We start from the raw sequence: 17642 nt of genomic DNA on the forward strand, positions 1-17642 counted from the left end.
AGTTTTCTTTTCCATTTTTTTTTCTGTTTTTTTTGAGACAGGGTTTCTCTGTGGCTTTGGTGCCTGTCCTGGAACTAGCTCTTGTAGACCAGGTTGGCATTGAACTCACAGAAATCCACCTGCCTCTGCCTCCTGCATGCTAGGATTAAAGGCATGCGCCACCACCGCCCTGCCCTTTTCCTGGTATTTTCTTTCTTTTGTAAAGATTTATTTATTTATTATGTAAACAGCATTACTTCCATGTATGCCTGCATGCACCAGATCTCATTATAGATGACTGTCAGCCACCATGTGGTTGCTGGGACTTGAATTCAGGACCTCTAGAAGAGCAGTCAGTACTCTTAACCTCTGGGCTATCTCTTCAGCCCCTGATATTTTCTAATAACCTAGATGTATTTTAGAAAAATAATTTACCAGATGAGTATTTTTTCAAAGATATGCGTGTATTACATTTTTCTTAACAAAGAATAGGTTAAAAGTTTAGAAATGCCAAAAAGTAAATATGTTCACACACGTGCTATATACAAGGGATATTGGATACAATATTTATTAATTTCTATGCCTATATAGTAATAAGATTTCAAATACTCATTTTGTTTTATATCTATGAAGTATTTTAAAACAAAAATATTTGTTATCAGAATCTAATAAACATTATATATGTCATAAACTCATAACACCTTTGTCTAATTATAACTTTTCAGATAATGTCAAAGACATTATCACACCCTAACCTTTGCCAAGCACTTCCACTTATTTTGATTTAGATGTTCAAATGGAATCAGTCTTCTAGCTGAAAAGGATATTTGGAGAGGATCCAAGCCTAACACCCTTGGAGCAGCTGACTCCTAGAGAGCATCCTAGTGATGGAGACTGCCACTGGCAAAGTCATAATCGGCACGTTCATTCTTGATGCCTTGAACATGTACTTTCCATTTATACTGTGAAGCCTCTCCAGTAAGATTTAAATAGAGTTGAAATGAGATCACATTTAAATCCAATGTGCCGTAGAGTTCATTTTAAACTTTCATCTGATTGTGCAAAAACATATTTCTTTTATAGACTTCCCAACATAACCTATTATGAGCCTTGGTTTATTTTCCCCCACTTAATACGGTTACAATTCAGTCTCATTTCTATTACAATGCATGCATCCGTGAGCACACACACACATGTATGCAATATTAAACCAAACTGAAAAAGAAAAAGGGTTCTGATGTTTCAGTAAATAAACTTCTTAGCTCTGGTTTTTCCTTTTGTAAAATGATTTGTACTCTAATTCATACACAGTGATTACTAGGACAAATATTCTAAAAGACCAAAACCTTCTGATGAAATATCAGGCACTACAGAGTGTCTGATATTGGAACCAACAGTAAGCAATGCAAACTGGGGTTTTTGAAATACAATTAACTGGATTCCTAGTCACTATATGCAAAATCAACCCAGCCACCAATGCTTCAAGAAAAAGCTGTTGCAGACAATGTTCTTAAACTTGAAGCTACAATTGGTAATCTCTGAACTTAGAGTAATTAATAACAATTCAAGTAAAAGCATGCAATTTGCAAAGTAGGTCAAGACAAACAAATGTATGTCTATAATTTTTGATAATGATTCCAGTGCAATAACAAGAAGAAGGCTATTTTAAGTAGCACATTCCTTCATGTTTACATTAGTAAAGATACCCTTCTCATTTCTGTTTTATATAATTTTATGCATATGGGAGTTTTTGCCTACATGTATGTCTGTGTTCCATGTGCATGCAGAAGAAAATATCATATCCCTTCGAACTGGAGTTAAAGATGACTGTTAGACACCATATGGGCACTGAGAATAAAACCTGAGTTCACTGGAAAAGCAGTTAATGCTATTAACCACTGAGCCACCTCTCCAGTAGGAACCCACCCCATTTCTTAATAGTTGTTAAACATCTCACATTTATACTATACAAACTTAAATGAATAAAGAAAAAAATCTCTTTTTTTCTTTCCTTCATCTTTTTTTATTCCTCAAATGCCTTGTCTTTCAACAATCTTTTACTTATGTTTTCGAATAAGGAAGGTTTCTTCCCAGAATGTCATGTTCTTATCAAATTTAAGGATTTCTTAATTGCTACCAGGTAGCGTTCCCTTTAATTGCCTGGCAAATGACATAGGAAAGTCATATATATTGTATTTGTAAAGTGTGCGAAACAACTCAGTGAAATGAAACTACTTCTCAGCTTTTAAGAACAGCTCCGTTTCTTTAGGCATATCTAGTTACACATCTTAACGTTTATACTTATGAGGAAAGTGTGAAGTCAGAATAAGAATCGCTTTAGAGATTCCCTTGGAAAGAAAACTAGGGCCTGTCTACCTTTGGAGACCATTTAGATCATGACGTAATCAAAGCAATTAGTGAAAATGTAACTAGAAGGTGTCCATGTTGGTAGACATGGCACATAGAATGTATGTAAATTCTGTGGTAAGATATTTTCGGTGATAGTTATGCATGGCTTCATTTTAGTTGTGCAAGGTAAAAGTTCACTTACACTGGCATGTTGTCGGTCATAAGGTTCTGTGTTAGCAGTGATCTTCTGTTACCAGTGGGCACCAAACATAGGAAATGAAAGCGAACCTGAAATTTGTACTGAGTTCTAATGATGTCTTTCTCATCATTAACATCAGAATTACAGTGTCAGGGAATAATGAGTCCATCAGACTCTGATTTGTCGATTTGGAATATAAATATCTATCAAATCTTCCTAGGAGACTGTTTTGTATCATACTAATAAAGTATACATAAAAGATATAAAATATCTATATCTATCCTATGATACTCTTGCTTCTATCCTCTTAATTACCATCAGTCTTTTCTCTAGCTGGATTGCCAGCTTTGCTGTTTCTGATCTCAAAGAAATTCAGAATTCCCTGCTTATTGTTGGTTTGGTTTTGTTGTTTTTTATTCTCCCTTTTAAAGAGAAAAACACCTTTAGTTCCATGAGACATAAATCTTTTATCATTGATGAAACAAAGAAAGATGAAAAGAAGACTTTACAGAACTTTCTGTAGAAACCTTGGGAAAATAAAGTGACATGCCAGGGCCATCTGCTTGCCACCGTTGATCATGTGTACTCAATGGTTACGCCATGTTGCCAAAGATTAACCATCATAAAATAACTGTGACATATCTCTTCTTATTCTAATGGAAGGTCCAATTAATAATAGAAAAAAAGTTACAATGGTCATGTACTATTGAAATGATCCTAAATGGAAGTATACAGGGAGACCTCAACAACATCATTATCCAACAAGCAGAGTCTCACTGTTGAGTGCATTCGATGATTAAATTCTTCATTAATGAAATTACCAAATCATTGGTAGTTTGTAATTTGTATTTAAAGTTTCTTATGAAGAACATGATACATTTCAAGAAAAACTATACTAAGCTTTATTTGAATTCTTGAAACGCCATGGTATCTGAAATAGGTATCATTCATAAAAAGAAAACAGGCAACAAAGATTCCAGTGTGTGTGTGTGTATGTGTCTGCGTGTGTATAAATGGTAAACACTCTCTCTCCCTCAATGTCTCTGCATATATATGTATATATGTGTGTTATATGCATATACACATTTACACATGTATGTGAACATATATGTGTATATATGTATGAATGTGTATACACACATGTATATACAGAGATAGTGAGAGAAAGAGGAAGGGAGAGTTTATGTGCTGTTAACGCTTTAAAATAAAAGGCTCTAAAACTATACAAAATGTCAGCATTTTAAATTCCAATTCAAATAATTCTAAGGGTTTGGACAAATACAAGGCTAATATAAGACTTTAAAAAGGAATAAAAACAAAGCTGGATGATGTGAAAATTATGATATCTTAAATATTAGAAGCCATAAAAGAAATGTGATATATCTTCCTGATTAAGAATAATGTCCTCATGTTGCAAAATACATCTGAAAACAAAAATATAAAAGCAGTTTGCACTTGTCAATTAGTAAATATTATAACATCAATAGAAGACCGAAGTATGTCTTAACTTACTGGTGAAAGCTTTGAACAAACCAAGAACAGGACCAAGGCAGCCAGAAAGTCATGAGGATGACAGAAAAGTTCCACCTAATTCCCTCTGTGAAAGTTTCCAAGTATGCCCTCTCACTTACTCTGCAAAACTGAGCACACATTCAAAATAAATCATTTGGTATGAAACTACACTCCAGAAAATTATCACCTACAACAAGCATTTACTTGAATTGCTTTAATTTAAAAGTTTCTTATGAAATAAAAAAGAAAGTAAAATTAAAGATAATGGGTAAGCTGAAGTTCTAACTGTGCATTTTACTGTTGTATGTAATCCAAATAAATAAGTCCCTAAATATACACTAGGCCACTACCATTACAACTTCTCAAGTATAGAGCATGAAAAATAGAACAGTGTGACTTTATCTATTACATGTATATTGTCTGTTCTAAATTTAGCACTAGTCAGTGAAAAAATAATACTGAGAAACAACAATACTGTATTAGAACTATGAAGTTACTCCTCTTTTCTAGTTATTGAGATTCGGTGTTGAAACAAATAATAAAATATCAAGAATATTTATGGGTTGCCCCTGTGGTTATATATTTTCTTCCCTATATTTTAAATTATAGTGAAAATTCATTTTTGAAGTTATTAAATAGCATGTCTTTCTTAGCTTTGTTCTCCAGGTGGCTGAGAGTTCAGTTAAATTCAGAGCAGACTATCCTGGAAAGTAGGTTTCAAGAATTCATAATGTGAGCAAGGCTGAAGGATACACACACACACGCACACATACACACACACACATACATACACTCCCAGACATATGTGCACATGTATATGTGCATATATATGCATACACACAGACACATATTATCTGACATTTATGACAGCACAAGGAACGATGTTTCTAGATAGGGCACTTTAAAAATGTTTCCCCGAGGCAATGCAGCTCTTGAAAGGACTGTGGCTGGTAACGTCAGATTTTCTCAAGCAGAACTCCAGCTCTAAAAAAGTAAATATTGCTGCTTGTTCCACATATCCTCCTCTCAGTCCCCTCCCGCTAGAATTTCCTCCTTTGACCTGGTCAACTAGTGTTCTGGCCTGCTGTGCTTTTATGAAATTAAATGAATCATCTTTTTGTACAAATCCGTTAGAATGGAGCACACTTGAATATTTCCTGTTCACTTGTCAGCTGCTTTGAAGTTGCGTTAATAATAATAAAAGACAGAAAGGAAACTGGCATCATAGTGAGAATGTTTTCAGGATAAAGGGCTAGGAGAAATGAGAGCCCTTTAATCCAACCTCAAATAAAGAAATGTTAAAAGCCAGTGAATTGTTGTTAAATCTGTGATGTCACCATGTTCATGTTCGGTTACTGTTGAAAAGATGCCGCAATAGGAAGAAAATTTATTTTTAATTCTCAAGAAAAGAACGTGTTACATCCTTTGATATTTTATTATGTGTTTTCCTGTAGCTGGAGGTTCCATAAGGACAGAGACTGTTTCAACCTTGTTCAACCATATGGCCAGGATTTAAACAGTTGATGGATAAATTATGCTAAAGAAAAGCAAAGGTTAGTAAAAGTTTCTAATTTTTACACCAACATTGAGTCTCTAGAAAATAATTCTAAACTCAGAATTACAAATTGGAATTAGTTCATTTCTAATTATAAAAATCATTAAAAATCAAAAAAGTCTTAACTTAAAAAATGTGCACAAGTATTTGTGAGGATAAGTGCATGTGCACGTGCACACTTGATACCCACAGAACCCACAAATGGAGGTGGAGTCCATTGGAGCACAAAGGCTGTGCTATGGCAAGTGGGTGGGAGGAGCCAATGTCCTCTGCAAGAGCAGCATGGACGCAGCTGAGCTGTGTCAGTAACACTAGGGTTCTTCACCAAACCCAGTTCCCAAGTATGGGTCCTCTTCATCACGGCCTCAGTCCTCGGGCACCAGTCACCCTGGCGCAGGGCCACTGGGTGAGGAGGTCTGGTGTGATATTAAGGCATTTCTAAACTAGAAGAGATTAGTCTCTTTGCTCGGTCCATACTTATTAAACATTTTTATTACTAAAAGTGAATTTCTGCTAGCATACCCTTCAGGACAATGTGTTCTGTCTTATCCAGGTTCTATCTATAGATAACCAAATTTGGGGGTAAAATGAGATAAAATTTAAAATTAAACTGACCTGTGACCTCTGTAAGACTTCCAAAAACTAAAAACCTTTTATAGTTTATAGTCCATCAATAAATGATAGGAGTTTTAAACATCTTTAATGTTGGCTATTTATAGTATATCCATAGTAGAATAAAACTTAACATAATCCTGTAGATAAGAAATTATCTGGTAAGGGTTTTTACTTTGTCAACATCTCTCTGTAAGGACAATTCTATAGCAATATCATCTGAATATCATGAATATCAATGAATATCATGGATATTGTCTTAATTTGAGGGCTCTACACAACCTCATTATCCTAAATGCTTTAGTATTTAAAGTATCAAGAAAAAAATGCCTTACATATTTAAATTAGCTGAGCTACGGCAATAATGATGAAAATGTCTGGAAAAGGTGATATTCCTGATACTATGTGGTTACATTTAAAATATTAAATGGTCCTATCTTACTATACATCTATAAGAATGCTATTAATATAACAAACACAAATCAGTGATATATTAAAATATTTGTCCAACAAAATTTGCTTCCAAAACCACTTTGTCTTTTTTCCTGGGTGTCTGAAAGGTGAATCAGCATTCACTAAGCAGAAAAGGAGGCTTCTTGCTTTGTGGCTCATATTAACAAAAGTGAGGCTAAAGTACCAGTAAAATCACTGGGAAAATATAACCATTAATATCAATTCTACTAAAACCATTAATAAAGTGAGCAACTTGACTCTACTGTGAGTGTTCATTTACAATGTATATTTCTCCAAGAGTGTGGTGGAATGGTTTTAGCATGTGGCCTCGAGTAAATAATAAGTTAGCTTAGTTAATAGCTTATTTTCAAACAGTGACTCATAAAACAGTCAAGACTCTAAAATACAACAGGGAAACTGAATTCTTAAATGCAAAGGAAGAAGAAAATGTCTTTTAAAAAAGCTGCATATCACTGGGACTTTTAGGAAAAGCATTCTTAAGACACTTTACATTGAAATGAAGTCACTGCAAACCCTGGAGCCTTTTTCTCTTAGTCTTGGGGTCTCAGTGACTATACTTAAAATTCTCTTCCAAAGGCAGTTTATATTCCAATTCTACCTTCCTCTGCTTTTCAAATGTTAAATGAGAAACAAACCAGATGCATCATAACTGACATGGGTGTTCAGTTGAAGAAGCATGACTAAGCATTTAAAAATAACAGCAATATTTTGCACAATTCTAAAAAGCAGCTCTACTAGCTAACAGAGAAATATCCTAAATCTCTCCTACTTTAAGGACTAACCAGAGAATGCCTCTCCGTAGCTTGGCAATAACAAAAGCAGGTCAGTGTATTCGTAATCTCTTGGATCAAGGTCAGTTTTTAATTCCTTCTTGTTGATACGTGCATCTGGAAATGACAGCGATTAGAAGTACAAGGATGAGCGTACGAGCTAGTGTTTACACAAACTCATCATCATGAACACTTTAGGAACTGGAAATTGAAATCTGTAGAGAGCTTAAGAAAGATGTGTTTACCCCAAAGAAATCAGAAAGACTCAGAGCTTGAGAGAATTGTTCTCAGTGCAAATTTGAGCTGACTGCTGCTCCGGAAAGCAATATGAATCCGCAGTTTTGTCAAGTATATCAGTGCTTAGAATTCTTTACTGTTCTTAGCATCTCCTTTTGATTGTCTTACATATTATATATAAATAAAAATTTACAGCAAATATTTATTCTATTTAGGAGACTATTTCGCATGTTGGCAGATGTAGTATAAATATATAAATACTTGGCTCCGATCAAAGAATTGTGTCATTATTAACTGTATTGGAAGACAACTAATTCATCCTGTGAAGTGAAATTATTTTTAAAAGATACAGAACAACTAAGATACACTTAGCTTAAAAAGAAGACTATGGTACCTTGTACTCTTGGGATAACCAAAGTACATAACCATCAAAATGCTCTAATCAAAACACATGAAATTGTTATATAGATCATAGACTGGACAAAATAATAAGACTTAGTTCTTTCAAGCACTCAAAAGACATAAATGTTCATAATAATCAATAAAGGTTAAATGGCATTTCTTTGTCTATTAAAACAAACATATCAGAGAGATCTATAGGTACTAGGAACTACCAGTAGTGATGGAGCTCTAAATGGATTTAAAATATACAGTATAAAACTATGAAACAATCTATCAATTAAATAGTTAATAAAAGGTTTTGGATGTTGAAACATAAAATTTTAAAAAGTCATATTTTCATATTAAACCAACATTTCTTATGGCTTATGTAGATATTGGCGATGTGTGTAGGTGAAAGAACACAATTTAAATAAAAAATAGGAAGAACACAATTAATACGAAAGCACTTCGAATATCATGTATTGCCAGCAATCTGTATTTATGAATGATACCATGAACTAAACAAGCCAATCGTAATGTTTCATCTTCAAAGTCTCTTTAAAAATATTTTTAAAAAGATTTTAAAACTCTCTCTTTCCTAGTAATTGCTCACAGTCTTCCACTTGCATGCAAATTAAAACCAGAACATATCATGTCTCAATGTTAGCTTTTCACTGACACTTTACAGTCCATAAATATTACAAGAAATTAATGCTTTCTAAAAATCTATAGCCTCACATGAAAACCAGCAAAACATCAGGATGACCCCATTACAGCAAAATGTATTAATGGGCTAGTTAGGGAGCAGGTTATTGACACAGGGAGGATCTTCTTGTCAGTAGAATGATAGGATGAGCCAAAGAAACAGTCTCTTATTCAGAGTAAAGGGTACACTTTTCAACTTACTGTATTTCATTCCTAGAGCAAAGAACTATTTAGAAATAACAGATACTACATTATATACCACAATGGCAAATCTAATTCTGCCTTGGCAGAGGCACGAATAAACACAGAAGTGAGTAACTACTTGCTATATTGGTGCCATAGATATGTAATTGCCTCCAGAAAACCCTCTTCTGAATACCACCTACACATTAATAAGACACAGTGAACTTGCAGCTAGACCCCTGTTCTATCCCATATGATCCCTGAAAAGGCTTTGAAATGAGGACACGTGCATAATTAAGGCACACTGAATATCACAGCCATGTAACAAACTAGAGTATTATGAATCCTCAGGGAAACCTCACAGAACTAATGTATTTTCTAAAGAAAGCTGCACATGAGTAAAGGGAGACTCAAATGCTAATTAGATCCTCTCAGAGAAGGCTATAGAAAAGTTGCTCCTTGAATTCCGAAGTTGAACACAAAATGGAACATTTGTATACAGGAGACTGGATGAGAGAAAGGGCTTGATATAAAAGAACTTCAATAGATGATTTACACAATTTGTGAGAAAATAAACTAAGCAAAGCCAAAAATGCAACAATGAGAGAATTCTCATCTTTCCAAAAGGGTTAAGTATGAGAACTGATTTCCTATTAGAAAGGGATTATATAACAACAGAGCGAAATATTCAGCCTAGCATATGCTAATTCAGTCAGCTTTGCCAGGCATTGCTGTGTGTTTTTGGCTGGCTGACTCACATTCCTTTCCTCCTCTTTTTTGCTATTTTTTATTACTCGATGAAAGAGGTGGAACTCTCAAAAAGCACAGTAATTACTACGAAACATTAAGGACTGTCCTTTAGTGGTTGGGAAATCCCACTCCTTGCACATCTTCAGAAACTATCATTTTACAACAGTCCTCTTCCTAAACTATTCACAATCCTTCATTAGTTTATTTTAATGTGTATTGTTCCAGGTCGGTAGCATGGTCATGAAAAGAGACTATTATGTTCCTGGAGAGTAAAAGGCAAGCCAAATTATTATTCAAACTTCAACAAATAAAATAGAAAAGAGTAGCAAAGAAGTGGCAGTTAAATTTTGTGCACACTTTTATTTACCTTTAAATAAAATATATTTATTTAATATATATATTCTAATTTATAATCCATAGCTATTCATTTCAACCTAAACTTATTTGTACAGATTGAAAACCAGAGGGCATATGAAGTATAAAAATGAGCATAACGTAGAGGTATCATGGTCATTTCCTACAAGAGGAGGGATAAGCGGCAAGCTAAAATAATAGATGAAATTTTAAAGAAAGTATAAATATACTTTACACATTGAATATTCCAAGCTTTGATGTTTAAATAAGCACCATCAAGGCACCTGTACTTTTAAGTGTAAATAATTTTATCCCAGAAAGTAAAAATACTTCATTGCAAGAAATTAATTGGCTTTATAAAGTACACAGAATCAATAAAGCCCTACATACTTCACAGTCTTCACATCTTTGTCAGGAATAGTGCTTTTCCATTCTGCTCCCAAGGAGAAGCAGTACCTCTGTTCTATAGACTAATCATTATAATACTCATAACTTTATTAGGGACCCAATTCAACCTCTAAAAGGCCTTTTATTTCCTTATGACATAAAATTATTGGCACTGCTTGATCACACTTTGCTTGAAGATTTTATGTTCCTAGAAACAAAAGAAAACTTATTTTTATTTTAATCCATTCCTATGACTAAATATGGTCTTCCATAGCAACATTGAAATGGGTGGCATGTACTTTAAATATTTAAGTGAAATCTATTGACTGACTCTAAGTTATCCCAATGTTGAATAACGACCATCCTAATATTTACTTCAGACCTCTAAAGTCTACACTGAATAATGAATGCCCAGCTCTGTCTAAGGAAGGGCTGATAACTTCATCTTCACCTATTCAGACAGCTTCAGGTTTTGAAGATTTACTCTCAAAAGCACAAAGATCCAGAATAATTCTCAACCTTATTGATATTTTCCAATTTTTTTTTAAATCTTGGTTGTTTCTAGTGGAAGAATCCATTCTTGTCATTGTTGAAGAAAACATATTCACTGAAAGGTGGGAAAAAAAAGACTAAATAGTAAACAAACTCACTTTTTCCTCATCTATCACATTAATCCCACAGATATTCATTATTTAAAAACCTAACAAGGTTGGCCTTTAGTCTTAACAGTAATGATATATTTTAAGTGTAAGCATTCACGAGTATACATGACTAAATAACCAAGAAACATTTCCCTGCTCAATAATTACTTCACTTTTTTTGGCATTATTTAACTCATGCCTAATTAAGGAGAATTACTTGCATAATTTTTAAGCAGAATACCTTTTCTAAGAAGACAGTAATTTTTTTTTCTTTTTAAGGAAACCCACCAAATACATTTTGAGAAGCTTGTGCGCTTAATTCTTTGATAAAAATCAATATGCACAATATATCAAGTGTTTTGTTCTTTTGCAAAAGGAATCCAAGCAAAATTTCATGCGTGGCTGTTATCCAGTGGGCTTTTGTGGCATGCTGAAAATAGCATTAAATGCTTAGATCTTACCATTTTTAGGGACTCATCTGATGACTATTCGTATGTTCGAAAATCAACATTTTATGATATGGATTCATGAGAAGGCATGCCACTTATTGCCAGCAATTTATCTGAACAGAGATTAAAATTTTAATTCCTGTAGTCAAAAAGAAAACAACAAACAAAAAAGGAAATCTATTTTATGTAGTGTAAGGAACACTAGTGAACAGCCCCTTACTAAGAGCAGTTCTCCAAACACCAGAGAGCAGGCCTAGCGCAGGAAGCATTCTCTGCTATTCACTATCATTAAATTGACCCACAAGCCTGATAGTTTACAAGAAAATCAAATGTTCACCAATAGTTAATAAAAATGCACATAATCCTACCAGGAGTGATTTAGGAATCTCTGAACAAAATCTGTTTTTGTTTTTGTCTACCCTTAGCCAAAAAAAAAATACTTCCCATTTCTTTCTGCTGCCTCCTGACTGCTTTCCTGTGTTTGCCTGTGCTGCTGAACGTATAAAGCCTGAGATGTCATTTGCATCATCACACAGCAGGGGGCTTCAGTGCCTCCAGGTCCAGGTTACTCCACACTACCCCTTCACTTGAGGAATTTAGGGAACATGCCTCTTTTGCTTCTTCAAGAACTACACTCTAAAATTCTTGACATTTCAACTAAAATGTTGCCAATGTACTTGTCCTTTTAACTATTTTAGGTTAAACCAGTACATTTAAGCTATGCCTTTCTTTCTTTCTTTCTTTCTTTCTTTCTTTCTTTCTTTCTTTCTTTTTTTCTTTCTTTCTTTCTTTCTTTCTTTTTTTCTCATATTATGAGTTTTTGATCTAGTCTGACATAAATTATCTGGGATTCTCTAACCATGAAAAAGAAAAATGGGTAGGGAAGGAATTGAGAACAATTGGTCAGACTGAATTCATAGAAAGGTACAAATCATGTTATCTATCTACACATTTAAGTTTTTTCTAAGATACAACTGAGAAACAAATATAGGCCTATAAGAATATCAAATTTTTCATATATATATATATATATATATATATATATATATAGCAAAGTATGAGCGCTGCTGTATTGTGAGGCTAAGACTGGGAAATACACATTGTTCAACGTCATTTGATTTGTTATAGTTTTACTAAACTAAAGATAGAAACTGCACAGATGTGTAAATTGTATTTGCTTTCAGGGAGATTATATTTATTTTTACCACTGGTTGCTAGAGCTATAAATAGAGTAAGTTAGAAAGACAGCTACCAATTTGGCAAAAGTCTTCTACTTCGGCTTGGGAATTTTGCTGCTTAGGCTAATGATTGTTTTCACCTGTTTCTTCAACCGCCTCGGTCACCAGTAGAGATGAAATGGAATGCATTGACATGAGAACTTTCTCAATAAATATTTTGGGACACAGATCAGAATTAAAGCAAAGCACAACATTACATTACCAATTCATGTTATCCTATTTCTTTATCCCCAGGTTCTTCAAATAGGTGATTCAGCTTTTTGCAATCAGAGTGTATCCAACCAACTCCCTATAAAGGGGAAAGTAATGCCAAGCATTGCTTATTCTCGGATACCTTTAAATACACTGTTAGGATGCCATCCAACAATTCTCCACTTACATTTTACTCTTTAAGTGATTTAAGTAATTTTTTTTCTTCAAGAAAAACGATGCAAGTTCACTATTTCCATGAAGGACAAACAGTTTTATACTTTTAGACCTGCTGAAGGAAGGCATGGGGGCCAGTCATATTGATTGCTGCTTAGCTATGTTACACACTTGCATTCTCAAGTTGGAGAAACAGATAAAAGACAACGAAACAATCTTCACTATCTTGAGACACAAAATAGCCAAAAAAAAAAGCCAAAAAAAATAAAACCCCTCAGAATCTTTTGCAGTAAGATTTTTTTTTTATTACAGCTTATTTGGGAATAAGCTTCTTGAAGCTGTCAGATGTGGGCCCTCAAATATACAGACTGCTTTCAAAATGTCTGTTATCAACAAAGGGGGAGTGAGTGCACTCTGCTCCAACATCACTGACCAGAAGAAATGATCTTGAAAGGACTTAAGTTATTTGAGGACACATAAAAGAACAAGAGATTTGAGAAGCATTAGTGTGATGGTAAGTGTACTAAAGATACAATGCGTTTTCTATAAAATGTCTGGTGAAGTTATGTACAAAACGGCAAGTAACTATGTATATTCACCTGAGCGCTAATCTGAAGGCATTTACTGGTAACTACAGCTAACTGTTAATTAGAATATCTTATAGCAGGAAGTATTAAAGCACTGGTAAAAAGGAAATATTCAGGAAAATGAGGTGTCTCTGCACGTATCTATTCTCTGTTACATTTTGCTTTCTTTCTTTTTTTAGTCCCAGGCATATTTTTTTATGTGAACAGGAATTTCTTCATCTCAGAAGTATCCCCCCAGGCATGGGAAGCAATGTGGTTTTAAGAAGACGTGAACTGAACAGCTTCTACTTCATGGTCAAATGAGGTCTTAATCGCAGATATTCAGCCTGTGTGCTTCCCATTCTATAACATATATTGTGTTTCCCATCCTCTTGATTTTTTCTCTTTCCTTGATATGGGATAATAAGAAAACATGGCTTTTATCTTAAAGCTGAATCTCTCTCCCTTTCTCTTTTTACTTTTGTAATTCTCAAATTATATTTTGGTCGGAACCAAATATTTGGTAGAACATATTTATTTCCTATCTATCTCTTTTGTAAGGATACATTGGGTACAAACGCTTAAATGATATTAAAGAGACTTAGAGACTTAAGAACTTTAACCCCTGAGACTACCCTTGCTTAATTTTAACACTGGTTTGGTTCTGATCAGGGGCTTATTCTTCCTTGTATTGAGAAATGAAAACTTAAGTTTCCAAAAATTATAAAAATAAAAAAGGTAGTGACAATATAAAATATTGTTTAATTAATGTTTAAAGAAAGTTAAAGCACTGAAACACAGAGAAGATACTTTAAAAGAAGTTGTTTTCTTATGTGATACATATTGCATAAAAAGGGATTATATTTAAGGGATATATAAATCGATTAGCAGTAAGTGCCTCCACTACCAAAGGTAGCAAATAAGAAACTACTGACTAACGGTAGCATTTGCCTAATCATAACTACTAGCAGACAAGGCAGACTGCCCCTAGCCAAAATCAGCAGTTCACTATATCCCCACACACCTTACTCCCCTGTACACAGAAAGACCTGTGAAGCATTTAATCTGTGTTCAGGAAGTAAAGCTTGCCATCCTCCAATCTAACCAAGACCTAATCAAACAGTAGGCTGGTGGGAGAGACATAAATCAGAGCCTGAAAACAATGTTTATAGCCGAGAGGAAGAAAAGGCAGGCGTGAGCAATTTGTTTGAGGAAGAACTGACAGCATCACCAAAGTATGATATGTCTGTAGGAGCCAGTGTTTGATAAATGCGAGGCAGCCATAAACAAGAGAAGAGAATTCAAGGGTGCTCGTGCTCTCTCTTCCTTTATCCTCTTTTCAATCCTCTTTAATGTTGACTGAGATGTTCATAAGTACACAGACAGCATGGAACTGGTGCTCATTCTCTGGCTGCTGTAAAGGATGCTTATTTATTTATTTATTTACTTGGACCTGAGGCTGGTGCTGCTGCTAGCTGCAGCAGTGAGTGCTTTTTCCCTGCCTTGCTCATACCCCTTCCCCGCCCTGTCTCTTCTAGTCTGTTGGGAAAGGCCCCCGTGTCTTAGTCACTGGTTTACATACTCAGTAAAAAAGAACCATGCCTGTGATGGAATCTCTCCTTTCTAGGTTAAGAAAGAGTAAATCCTCCCTCAGGAGCGCTCTCTCTCTCTCTCTCTCTCTCTCTCTCTCTCTCTCTCTCTCTCTCTCTCTCTCTCTCTCTCTCTCTGTGTGTGTGTGTGTGTGTGTGAGAGAGAGAGAGAGAGAGAGAGAGGAGAGAAGAGAGAGAGAGAGAGAGATGAGAGAGAGAGAGAGAGCGCAAGCACAAGCAGGCAGTTATTTTCAGTGCACTGAATAGACAATTCACAGGGAAATGTTGAAGAAGCGAGGAGGCGACCCCCAAGTGCAGCGCATGGCCCACATGCTCTATAATAAATAATCTCTTCCCACCAGCCCAGCCGCATGTGCAATGACCAGTCAGTGACACCGCACTGAGACTAGCAGAGAAAACACATTCAGCCGCGCTGGATTTTCATCACAATCACCAAATTAACTGATTTCCCCATGTCTCTCTTCCCCAAACTGGTGCATGCCGGTGCTGGCGTGCCGCGCGATGCGCGCGTGCACGCGCGCGTGCACACAGATACAGAGACAGACTGACACACACGCACACGCACGCACAGAAGGAGGGAGGAGGGAGAAAACAGCTGAGAGATCCAAGTTGCTGAGAGGTGAACTAGGGACTCTAGGAGGGTGTTTTCTTGGCAAGATTAGAAATCCAAGTAACGCATCAGCCACCTGGGTTACTTGCAAGATGGTGGGGGTGTGAGCGTTGGGAAATTGGACCAGGAGGTGTGCGCAGGGAGAAATCACTATCTGCTTTCTTGGGGACTCTAGCACATGACATTTTAAATTTATAGCCCCTGTAAAATACGCAAAATTCCCACCATATATTCCAGGAAACATCTGTACAGGGTTAATTAATTGATTTAGCAGTTTTCTGCACATCACTTCATCCACATCCGAAAATATGCATAAATAAAATACTGTCCCAATCCGTACCCCCAGAAGATCGTAGGAAAGAGGCTGCATTCCAAGAACTTGCTGAAAGATGGTTCATTGACCTCATTTAAATCATGCAAAAAGAAAAATACCCGTTTGGGTTTTGAACACCCGCGTGTCTATGTGTGCGTTACTGTCACATTCCTTTTACCCAGAGGGGAAAAATTGATCAAATTTTCACAAATATCCAATGGATACCAGAAAGGCTGAGAGTGGACAAAGATTTATCAAGGAAAGAGTCACCAGCTCTAAAAGAATTCTATCGACCATAGTCTCACATCCATCCTTCCCATATCTCTCATTCAAGCCGCATCCTGTACTACTCTTAAAGCAACAATCTTCCGCCTTTCAGTTCCCGCACATGCACGCCGCCTCTGCCTCCTCCACCACCCCAACGTGCCATCTCCCATACACTCTAACTCGCACATTGCCATTTATTTCAAAATTAGCATCGTCTTCCCTTCATACATCACACGCCGTCCAAAAGAATAGGACGGGGTGAAATGAACCCGCGTTCTCTAGCCGCCGAGCATCCAGACCAGTTATTTGCATGATAACTGTTTTGTGTGGTTTCCCTCCACTGCAGTCGTAGGGCTTTTACATTTCACGTGAAAGGATGATATTAATTACGCAAAGAAGTGGCAGACAGAGGATATAGACAGGTAGAAATTCTGAGCGAAAATCCAAAGCGGTGAAGTAACTGCTAGGGAGCATACATTTCTTGGCTTAAAAAAAAATGCAAACCACACAGACTGTATAATGAAAAGTCGACGTGTTGATAAAGTGGATTTATGTCTTTTAAATTGTCCCTTTGCTCCCTTTTAAAATTCTTGTTTCATTCATACATTTCTCTCTCTCTCTCTCTCTCTCTCTCTCTCTCTCTCTCTCTCTCTCTCTCTCTCTCTCTCTCTCTCTTTCCTTTCTTCTCTAGCTCTCCTCTCTCTAGCCCAGACAGAGTCTCCCTTCTCTTCCTAGGTGAATGACACGTCTCACAACCCCCCCTAACCCCCCACCCCCAAGGATGTTATTGCAATGCACACGGTGCCGCCGCTGCTGCTGTTCTTGCCGTCGCGGTAGCTCGCTCCCAGGCTCTCACACACTTTTTAGACACATGGATGAGATGCTGGTGGGAAAAGGGGAAAGGAGGAAGGCGACCCTAAAAGGGGTGGAGGTTAAAGAGATGACAAGAGGTGGAGAGGGTAGCTTAAGAGCGTGATGTGGGAGGTGGCTGGTGAGGGTGGGTGGGAGAATGGAATGTTGAGACAGGCACAAGTTGCCAGCCACCCGGAGTGGGAGGCGGATGTTGGCGGGGATCGAGTAGGGTGGAAAGAAGGCAGCTCAGGTGAATGAAAAGGCGAAAGGTGCCGCGTAAGGA

At 36.2% G+C, this 17642-nt stretch overlaps 1 protein-coding gene across 4 annotated transcripts in view; it reads right to left on the reverse strand.

Moving 5' to 3' along the window:
* Cadm2 (cell adhesion molecule 2) overlaps nucleotides 1–17642 on the reverse strand; it is a 915204-nt gene that overhangs the window by 896645 nt on the left and 917 nt on the right. The gene's annotated exons all lie outside the window — the stretch shown is intronic.

This window comes from Microtus pennsylvanicus, chromosome 1 (genome assembly GCF_037038515.1).
Source record: "Microtus pennsylvanicus isolate mMicPen1 chromosome 1, mMicPen1.hap1, whole genome shotgun sequence".
Lineage (NCBI taxonomy): Eukaryota > Metazoa > Chordata > Mammalia > Rodentia > Cricetidae > Microtus > Microtus pennsylvanicus.